Source organism: Coturnix japonica, unplaced genomic scaffold, assembly GCF_054131305.1.
Source record: "Coturnix japonica strain WE unplaced genomic scaffold, WE-NBRP24 Scf051, whole genome shotgun sequence".
Lineage (NCBI taxonomy): Eukaryota > Metazoa > Chordata > Aves > Galliformes > Phasianidae > Coturnix > Coturnix japonica.
The window spans coordinates 2,206,631-2,217,722 of NW_028188954.1; positions in this window are offsets into that span (position 1 = coordinate 2,206,631).

Here is an 11,092-nt window from a genome sequence, read left to right on the forward strand (position 1 = left end):
GCGACGTCTCAACTCGGAATCTACTGCGGCTACGTCTCAACTCGGAATCCACTGCGGCTACGTCTGAACTCGGAATCTACTGCGGCTACGTCTCAACTCGGAATCTACTGCGGCTACGTCTCAACTCGGAATCCACTGCGGCTACGTCTCAACTCGGAATCTACTGCGGCGACGTCTCAACTCGGAATCTACTGCGGCTACGTCTCAACTCGGAATCCACTGCGGCGACGTCTCAACTCGGAATCTACTGCGGCTACGTCTCAACTCGGAATCTACTGCGGCTACGTCTCAACTCGGAATCCACTGCAGCTACGTCTCAACTCGGAATCTACTGCGGCGACGTCTCAACTCGGAATCTACTGCGGCTACGTCTCAACTCGGAATCCACTGCGGCTACGTCTCAACTCGGAATCTACTGCGGCGACGTCTCAACTCGGAATCTACTGCGGCTACGTCTCAACTCGGAATCTACTGCGGCTACGTCTCAACTCGGAATCTACTGCGGCTACGTCTGAACTCGGAATCTACTGCGGCTACGTCTCAACTCGGAATCCACTGCGGCTACGTCTCAACTCGGAATCTACTGCGGCGATGTCTCAACTCAGAATCCACTGCGGCTACGTCTGAACTCGGAATCTACTGCGGCTACGTCTCAACTCGGAGTCCACTGCGGCTACTTCTCAACTCGGAATCCACTGCGGCTACGTCTCAACTCGGAATCTACTGCGGCGACGTCTCAACTCGGAGTCCACTGCGGCTACGTCTCAACTCGGAATCCACTGCGGCTACGTCTGAACTCGGAATCTACTGCGGCTACGTCTCAACACGGAATCCACTGCGGCTACGTCTCAACTCGGAATCTACTGCGGCGACGTCTCAACTCGGAATCTACTGCGGCGGCGTCTCAACTCGGAATCTACTGCGGCTACGTCTCAACTCGGAATCTACTGCGGCTACGTCTCAACTCGGAATCTACTGCGGCTACGTCTCAACTCGGAGTCCACTGCGGCTACGTCTCAACTCGGAATCCACTGCGGCTACGTCTCAACTCGGAATCTACTGCGGCGACGTCTCAACTCGGAGTCCACTGCGGCTACGTCTCAACTCGGAATCCACTGCGGCTACGTCTGAACTCGGAATCTACTGCGGCTACGTCTCAACTCGGAATCCACTGCGGCTACGTCTCAACTCAGAATCTACTGCGGCGGCGTCTCAACTCGGAATCTACTGCGGCTACGTCTCAACTCGGAATCTACTGCGGCTACGTCTCAACTCGGAGTCCACTGCGGCTACGTCTGAACTCGGAATCTACTGCGGCTACGTCTCAACTCGGAATCTACTGCGGCTACGTCTCAACTCGGAATCCACTGCGGCTACGTCTCAACTCGGAATCTACTGCGGCGACGTCTCAACTCGGAATCTACTGCGGCTACGTCTCAACTCGGAATCTACTGCGGCTACGTCTGAACTCGGAATCTACTGCGGCTACGTCTCAACTCGGAATCCACTGCGGCTACGTCTCAACTCGGAATCTACTGCGGCGATGTCTCAACTCAGAATCCACTGCGGCTACGTCTGAACTCGGAATCTACTGCGGCTACGTCTCAACTCGGAGTCCACTGCGGCTACTTCTCAACTCGGAATCCACTGCGGCTACGTCTCAACTCGGAATCTACTGCGGCGACGTCTCAACTCGGAGTCCACTGCGGCTACGTCTCAACTCGGAATCCACTGCGGCTACGTCTGAACTCGGAATCCACTGCGGCTACGTCTCAACTCGGAATCTACTGCGGCGACGTCTCAACTCGGAATCTACTGCGGCGGCGTCTCAACTCGGAATCTACTGCGGCGACGTCTCAACTCGGAATCTACTGCGGCTACGTCTGAACTCGGAAGCTACTGCGGCTACGTCTGAACTCGGAATCTACTGCGGCTACGTCTGAACTCGGAATCCACTGCGGCTACGTCTCAACTCGGAATCTACTGCGGCGATGTCTCAACTCAGAATCCACTGCGGCTACGTCTGAACTCGGAATCTACTGCGGCTACGTCTCAACTCGGAGTCCACTGCGGCTACTTCTCAACTCGGAATCCACTGCGGCAACGTCTCAACTCGGAATCTACTGCGGCGACGTCTCAACTCGGAGTCCACTGCGGCAACGTCTCAACTCGGAATCCACTGCGGCTACGTCTGAACTCGGAATCTACTGCGGCTACGTCTCAACTCGGAATCCACTGCGGCTACGTCTCAACTCGGAATCTACTGCGGCGACGTCTCAACTCGGAATCTACTGCGGCGGCGTCTCAACTCGGAATCTACTGCGGCTACGTCTCAACTCGGAATCTACTGCGGCTACGTCTCAACTCGGAATCTACTGTGGCTACGTCTCAACTCGGAGTCCACTGCGGCTACGTCTCAACTCGGAATCCACTGCGGCTACCTCTCAACTCGGAATCTACTGCGGCGACGTCTCAACTCGGAGTCCACTGCGGCTACGTCTCAACTCGGAATCCACTGCGGCTACGTCTGAACTCGGAATCTACTGCGGCTACGTCTCAACTCGGAATCCACTGCGGCTACGTCTCAACTCGGAATCTACTGCGGCGTCTCAACTCGGAATCTACTGCGGCTACGTCTCAACTCGGAATCTACTGCGGCTACGTCTCAACTCGGAGTCCACTGCGGCTACGTCTGAACTCGGAATCTACTGCGGCTACGTCTCAACTCGGAATCTACTGCGGCTACGTCTCAACTCGGAATCTACTGCGGCTACGTCTCAACTCGGAATCCACTGCGGCTACGTCTCAACTCGGAATCTACTGCGGCGACGTCTCAACTCGGAATCTACTGCGGCGACGTCTCAACTCGGAATCTACTGCGGCTACGTCTGAACTCGGAATCTACTGTGGCTACGTCTGAACTCGGAATCTACTGCGGCTACGTCTCAACTCGGAATCCACTGCGGCTACGTCTCAACTCGGAATCTACTGCGGCGATGTCTCAACTCAGAATCCACTGCGGCTACGTCTGAACTCGGAATCTACTGCGGCTACGTCTCAACTCGGAGTCCACTGCGGCTACTTCTCAACTCGGAATCCACTGCGGCTACGTCTCAACTCGGAATCTACTGCGGCGACGTCTCAACTCGGAGTCCACTGCGGCTACGTCTCAACTCGGAATCCACTGCGGCTACGTCTGAACTCGGAATCTACTGCGGCTACGTCTCAACTCGGAATCCACTGCGGCTACGTCTCAACTCGGAATCTACTGCGGCGACGTCTCAACTCGGAATCTACTGCGGCGGCGTCTCAACTCGGAATCTACTGCGGCTACGTCTGAACTCGGAATCTACTGCGGCTACGTCTCAACTCGGAATCCACTGCGGCTACGTCTCAACTCGGAATCTACTGCGGCGATGTCTCAACTCAGAATCCACTGCGGCTACGTCTGAACTCGGAATCTACTGCGGCTACGTCTCAACTCGGAGTCCACTGCGGCTACTTCTCAACTCGGAATCCACTGCGGCTACGTCTCAACTCGGAATCTACTGCGGCTACGTCTCAACTCGGAATCCACTGCGGCTACGTCTCAACTCGGAATCTACTGCGGCGACGTCTCAACTCGGAATCTACTGCGGCGGCGTCTCAACTCGGAATCTACTGCGGCTACGTCTCAACTCGGAATCTACTGCGGCTACGTCTCAACTCGGAATCTACTGCGGCTACGTCTCAACTCGGAGTCCACTGCGGCTACGTCTCAACTCGGAATCCACTGCGGCTACGTCTCAACTCGGAATCTACTGCGGCGACGTCTCAACTCGGAGTCCACTGCGGCTACGTCTCAACTCGGAATCCACTGCGGCTACGTCTGAACTCGGAATCTACTGCGGCTACGTCTCAACTCGGAATCCACTGCGGCTACGTCTCAACTCGGAATCTACTGCGGCGGCGTCTCAACTCGGAATCTACTGCGGCTACGTCTCAACTCGGAATCCACTGCGGCTACGTCTGAACTCGGAATCTACTGCGGCTACGTCTCAACTCGGAATCCACTGCGGCTACGTCTCAACTCGGAATCTACTGCGGCGACGTCTCAACTCGGAATCTACTGCGGCGACGTCTCAACTCGGAATCTACTGCGGCTACGTCTCAACTCGGAATCTACTGCGGCTACGTCTCAACTCGGAATCTACTGCGGCTACGTCTCAACTCGGAGTCCACTGCGGCTACGTCTCAACTCGGAATCCACTGCGGCTACGTCTCAACTCGGAATCTACTGCGGCGACGTCTCAACTCGGAGTCCACTGCGGCTACGTCTCAACTCGGAATCCACTGCGGCTACGTCTGAACTCGGAATCTACTGCGGCGACGTCTCAACTCGGAATCCACTGCGGCTACGTCTCAACTCGGAATCTACTGCGGCGGCGTCTCAACTCGGAATCTACTGCGGCTACGTCTCAACTCGGAATCGACTGCGGCTACGTCTCAACTCGGAATCTACTGCGGCTACGTCTCAACTCGGAGTCCACTGCGGCTACGTCTGAACTCGGAATCTACTGCGGCTACGTCTCAACTCGGAATCTACTGCGGCTACGTCTCAACTCGGAATCTACTGCGGCTACGTCTCAACTCGGAATCCACTGCGGCTACGTCTCAACTCGGAATCTACTGCGGCGACGTCTCAACTCGGAATCTACTGCGGCGACGTCTCAACTCGGAATCTACTGCGGCGGCGTCTCAACTCGGCATCTACTATGGCTACGTCTCAACTCGGAATCTACTGCGGCTACGTCTCAACTCGGAATCTACTGCGGCTACGTCTCAACTCGGAGACCACTGCGGCTACGTCTCAACTCGGAATCCACTGCGGCTACGTCTCAACTCGGAATCTACTGCGGCGACGTCTCAACTCGGAGTCCACTGCGGCTACGTCTCAACTCGGAATCCACTGCGGCTACGTCTGAACTCGGAATCTACTGCGGCTACGTCTCAACTCGGAATCCACTGCGGCTACGTCTCAACTCGGAATCTACTGCGGCGGCGTCTCAACTCGGAATCTACTGCGGCTACGTCTCAACTCGGAATCTACTGCGGCTACGTCTCAACTCGGAATCTACTGCGGCTACGTCTCAACTCGGAGTCCACTGCGGCTACGTCTGAACTCGGAATCTACTGCGGCTACGTCTCAACTCGGAATCTACTGCGGCTACGTCTCAACTCGGAATCCACTGCGGCTACGTCTCAACTCGGAATCTACTGCGGCGACGTCTCAACTCGGAATCTACTGCGGCTACGTCTCAACTCGGAATCTACTGCGGCTACGTCTGAACTCGGAATCTACTGCGGCTACGTCTGAACTCGGAATCTACTGCGGCTACGTCTCAACTCGGAATCCACTGCGGCTACGTCTCAACTCGGAATCTACTGCGGCGATGTCTCAACTCAGAATCCACTGCGGCTACGTCTGAACTCGGAATCTACTGCGGCTACGTCTCAACTCGGAGTCCACTGCGGCTACTTCTCAACTCGGAATCCACTGCGGCTACGTCTCAACTCGGAATCTACTGCGGCGACGTCTCAACTCGGAGTCCACTGCGGCTACGTCTCAACTCGGAATCCACTGCGGCTACGTCTGAACTCGGAATCTACTGCGGCTACGTCTCAACTCGGAATCCACTGCGGCTACGTCTCAACTCGGAATCTACTGCGGCGACGTCTCAACTCGGAATCTACTGCGGCGGCGTCTCAACTCGGAATCTACTGCGGCGACGTCTCAACTCGGAATCTACTGCGGCTACGTCTCAACTCGGAATCTACTGCGGCTACGTCTCAACTCGGTATCTACTGCGGCTACGTCTGAACTCGGAATCCACTGCGGCTACGTCTCAACTCGGAATCTACTGCGGCGATGAATCAACTCAGAATCCACTGCGGCTACGTCTGAACTCGGAATCTACTGCGGCTACTTCTCAACTCGGAATCCACTGCGGCTACGTCTCAACTCGGAATCTACTGCGGCGACGTCTCAACTCGGAGTCCACTGCGGCTACGTCTCAACTCGGAATCCACTGCGGCTACGTCTGAACTCGGAATCTACTGCGGCTACGTCTCAACTCGGAATCCACTGCGGCTACGTCTCAACTCGGAATCTACTGCGGCGACGTCTCAACTCGGAATCTACTGCGGCGACGTCTCAACTCGGAATCTACTGCGGCTACGTCTCAACTCGGAATCTACTGCGGCTACGTCTGAACTCGGAATCTACTGCGGCTACGTCTCAACTCGGAATCTACTGCGGCTACGTCTCAACTCGGAATACACTGCGGCTACGTCTCAACTCGGAATCCACTGCGGCAACGTCTCCACTCGGAATCCACTGCGGCGACGTCTCAACTCGGAAACTACTGCGGCTACGTCTCAACTCGGAATCCACTGCGGCTACGTCTCAACTCGGAATCCACTGCGGCGACGTCTCAACTCGGAATCTACTGCGGCTACGTCTCAACTCGGAATCTACTGCGGCTACGTCTCAACTCGGAATCCACTGCGGCTACGTCTCAACTCGGAATCCACTGCGGCGACGTCTCAACTCGGAATCCACTGCGGCTACGTCTCAACTCGGAATCCACTGCGGCTACGTCTCAACTCGGAAACTACTGCGGCGACGTCTCAACTCGGAATCTACTGCGGCTACGTCTCAACTCGGAATCCACTGCGGCTACGTCTCAATTCGGAATCTACTGCGGCTACGTCTCAACTAGGAATCTACTGCGGCTACGTCTCAACTCGGAATCCACTGCGGCTACGTCTGAACTCGGAATCTACTGCGGCTACGTCTCAACTCGGAATCTACTGCGGCTACGTCTCAACTCGGAATCCACTGCGGCTACGTCTCAACTCGGAATCTACTGCGGCGACGTCTCAACTCGGAATCCACTGCGGCTACGTCTCAACTCGGAATCTACTGCGGCGACGTCTCAACTCGGAATCCACTGCGGCTACGTCTCAACTCGGAATCTACTGCGGCGACGTCTCAACTCGGAATCTACTGCGGCTACGTCTCAACTCGGAATCCACTGCGGCTACGTCTGAACTCGGAATCTACTACGGCTACGTCTCAACTCGGAATCTACTGCGGCTACGTCTCAACTCGGAATCCACTGCGGCTACGTCTCAACTCGGAATCTACTGCGGCGACGTCTCAACTCGGAATCTACTGCGGCTACGTCTCAACTCGGAATCCACTGCGGCGACGTCTCAACTCGGAATCTACTGCGGCTACGTTTCAACTCGGAATCTACTGCGGCTACGTCTCAACTCGGAATCCACTGCAGCTACGTCTCAACTCGGAATCTACTGCGGCGATGTCTCAACTCGGAATCTACTGCGGCTACGTCTCAACTCGGAATCCACTGCGGCTACGTCTCAACTCGGAATCTACTGCGGCGACGTCTCAACTCGGAATCCACTGCGGCTACGTCTCAACTCGGAATCTACTGCGGCGACGTCTCAACTCGGAATCCACTGCGGCTACGTCTCAACTCGGAATCTACTGCGGCGACGTCTCAACTCGGAATCTACTGCGGCTACGTCTGAACTCGGAATCTACTGCGGCTACGTCTGAACTCGGAATCTACTGCGGCTACGTCTCAACTCGGAATCTACTGCGGCTACGTCTCAACTCGGAATCTACTGCGGCTACGTCTCAACTCGGAAACTACTGCGGCGACGTCTCAACTCGGAATCTACTGCGGCTACGTCTCAACTCGGAATCTACTGCGGCTACGTCTCAACTCGGAATCCACTGCGGCTACGTCTCAATTCGGAATCTACTGCGGCTACGTCTCAACTCGGAATCTACTGCGGCTACGTCTCAACTCGGAATCCACTGCGGCTACGTCTGAACTCGGAATCTACTGCGGCTACGTCTCAACTCGGAATCTACTGCGGCTACGTCTCAACTCGGAATCCACTGCGGCTACGTCTCAACTCGGAATCTCCTGCGGCTACGTCTCAACTCGGAATCCACTGCGGCTACGTCTCAACTCGGAATCTACTGCGGCGACGTCTCAACTCGGAATCCACTGCGGCTACGTCTCAACTCGGAATCTACTGCGGCGACGTCTCAACTCGGAATCTACTGCGGCTACGTCTCAACTCGGAATCCACTGCGGCTACGTCTGAACTCGGAATCTACTACGGCTACGTCTCAACTCGGAATCTACTGCGGCTACGTCTCAACTCGGAATCCACTGCGGCTACGTCTCAACTCGGAATCTACTGCGGCGACGTCTCAACTCGGAATCTACTGCGGCTACGTCTCAACTCGGAATCCACTGCGGCGACGTCTCAACTCGGAATCTACTGCGGCTACGTCTCAACTCGGAATCTACTGCGGCTACGTCTCAACTCGGAATCCACTGCAGCTACGTCTCAACTCGGAATCTACTGCGGCGACGTCTCAACTCGGAATCTACTGCGGCTACGTCTCAACTCGGAATCCACTGCGGCTACGTCTCAACTCGGAATCTACTGCGGCGACGTCTCAACTCGGAATCCACTGCGGCTACGTCTCAACTCGGAATCTACTGCGGCGACGTCTCAACTCGGAATCCACTGCGGCTACGTCTCAACTCGGAATCTACTGCGGCGACGTCTCAACTCGGAATCTACTGCGGCTACGTCTGAACTCGGAATCTACTGCGGCTACGTCTCAACTCGGAATCTACTGCGGCTACGTCTCAACTCGGAATCTACTGCGGCTACGTCTCAACTCGGAATCCACTGCGGCTACGTCTCAACTCGGAATCCACTGCGGCAACGTCTCCACTCGGAATCCACTGCGGCTACGTCTGAACTCGGAATCTACTGCGGCTACGTCTCAACTCGGAATCCACTGCGGCTACGTCTCAACTCGGAATCTACTGCGGCGGCGTCTCAACTCGGAATCTACTGCGGCTACGTCTCAACTCGGAATCTACTGCGGCGACGTCTCAACTCGGAATCCACTGCGGCTACGTCTGAACTCGGAATCTACTGCGGCTACGTCTCAACTCGGAATCTACTGCGGCTACGTCTCAACTCGGAATCCACTGCGGCTACGTCTCAACTCGGAATCTACTGCGGCGACGTCTCAACTCGGAATCCACTGCGGCTACGTCTCAACTCGGAATCTACTGCGGCGACGTCTCAACTCGGAATCCACTGCGGCTACGTCTCAACTCGGAATCTACTGCGGCGACGTCTCAACTCGGAATCTACTGCGGCTACGTCTCAACTCGGAATCCACTGCGGCTACGTCTGAACTCGGAATCTACTGCGGCTACGTCTCAACTCGGAATCTACTGCGGCTACGTCTCAACTCGGAATCCACTGCGGCTACGTCTCAACTCGGAATCTACTGCGGCGACGTCTCAACTCGGAATCTACTGCGGCTACGTCTCAACTCGGAATCCACTGCGGCGACGTCTCAACTCGGAATCTACTGCGGCTACGTCTCAACTCGGAATCTACTGCGGCTACGTCTCAACTCGGAATCCACTGCAGCTACGTCTCAACTCGGAATCTACTGCGGCGACGTCTCAACTCGGAATCTACTGCGGCTACGTCTCAACTCGGAATCCACTGCGGCTACGTCTCAACTCGGAATCTACTGCGGCGACGTCTCAACTCGGAATCTACTGCGGCTACGTCTCAACTCGGAATCTACTGCGGCTACGTCTCAACTCGGAATCTACTGCGGCTACGTCTGAACTCGGAATCTACTGCGGCTACGTCTCAACTCGGAATCCACTGCGGCTACGTCTCAACTCGGAATCTACTGCGGCGATGTCTCAACTCAGAATCCACTGCGGCTACGTCTGAACTCGGAATCTACTGCGGCTACGTCTCAACTCGGAGTCCACTGCGGCTACTTCTCAACTCGGAATCCACTGCGGCTACGTCTCAACTCGGAATCTACTGCGGCGACGTCTCAACTCGGAATCCACTGCGGCTACGTCTCAACTCGGAATCTACTGCGGCGACGTCTCAACTCGGAATCCACTGCGGCTACGTCTCAACTCGGAATCTACTGCGGCGACGTCTCAACTCGGAATCTACTGCGGCTACGTCTGAACTCGGAATCTACTGCGGCTACGTCTCAACTCGGAATCTACTGCGGCTACGTCTCAACTCGGAATCTACTGCGGCTACGTCTCAACTCGGAATCCACTGCGGCTACGTCTCAACTCGGAATCCACTGCGGCAACGTCTCCACTCGGAATCCACTGCGGCTACGTCTGAACTCGGAATCTACTGCGGCTACGTCTCAACTCGGAATCCACTGCGGCTACGTCTCAACTCGGAATCTACTGCGGCGGCGTCTCAACTCGGAATCTACTGCGGCTACGTCTCAACTCGGAATCTACTGCGGCGACGTCTCAACTCGGAATCCACTGCGGCTACGTCTGAACTCGGAATCTACTGCGGCTACGTCTCAACTCGGAATCTACTGCGGCTACGTCTCAACTCGGAATCCACTGCGGCTACGTCTCAACTCGGAATCTACTGCGGCGACGTCTCAACTCGGAATCCACTGCGGCTACGTCTCAACTCGGAATCTACTGCGGCGACGTCTCAACTCGGAATCCACTGCGGCTACGTCTCAACTCGGAATCTACTGCGGCGACGTCTCAACTCGGAATCTACTGCGGCTACGTCTCAACTCGGAATCCACTGCGGCTACGTCTGAACTCGGAATCTACTGCGGCTACGTCTCAACTCGGAATCTACTGCGGCTACGTCTCAACTCGGAATCCACTGCGGCTACGTCTCAACTCGGAATCTACTGCGGCGACGTCTCAACTCGGAATCTACTGCGGCTACGTCTCAACTCGGAATCCACTGCGGCGACGTCTCAACTCGGAATCTACTGCGGCTACGTCTCAACTCGGAATCTACTGCGGCTACGTCTCAACTCGGAATCCACTGCAGCTACGTCTCAACTCGGAATCTACTGCGGCGACGTCTCAACTCGGAATCTACTGCGGCTACGTCTCAACTCGGAATCCACTGCGGCTACGTCTCAACTCGGAATCTACTGCGGCGACGT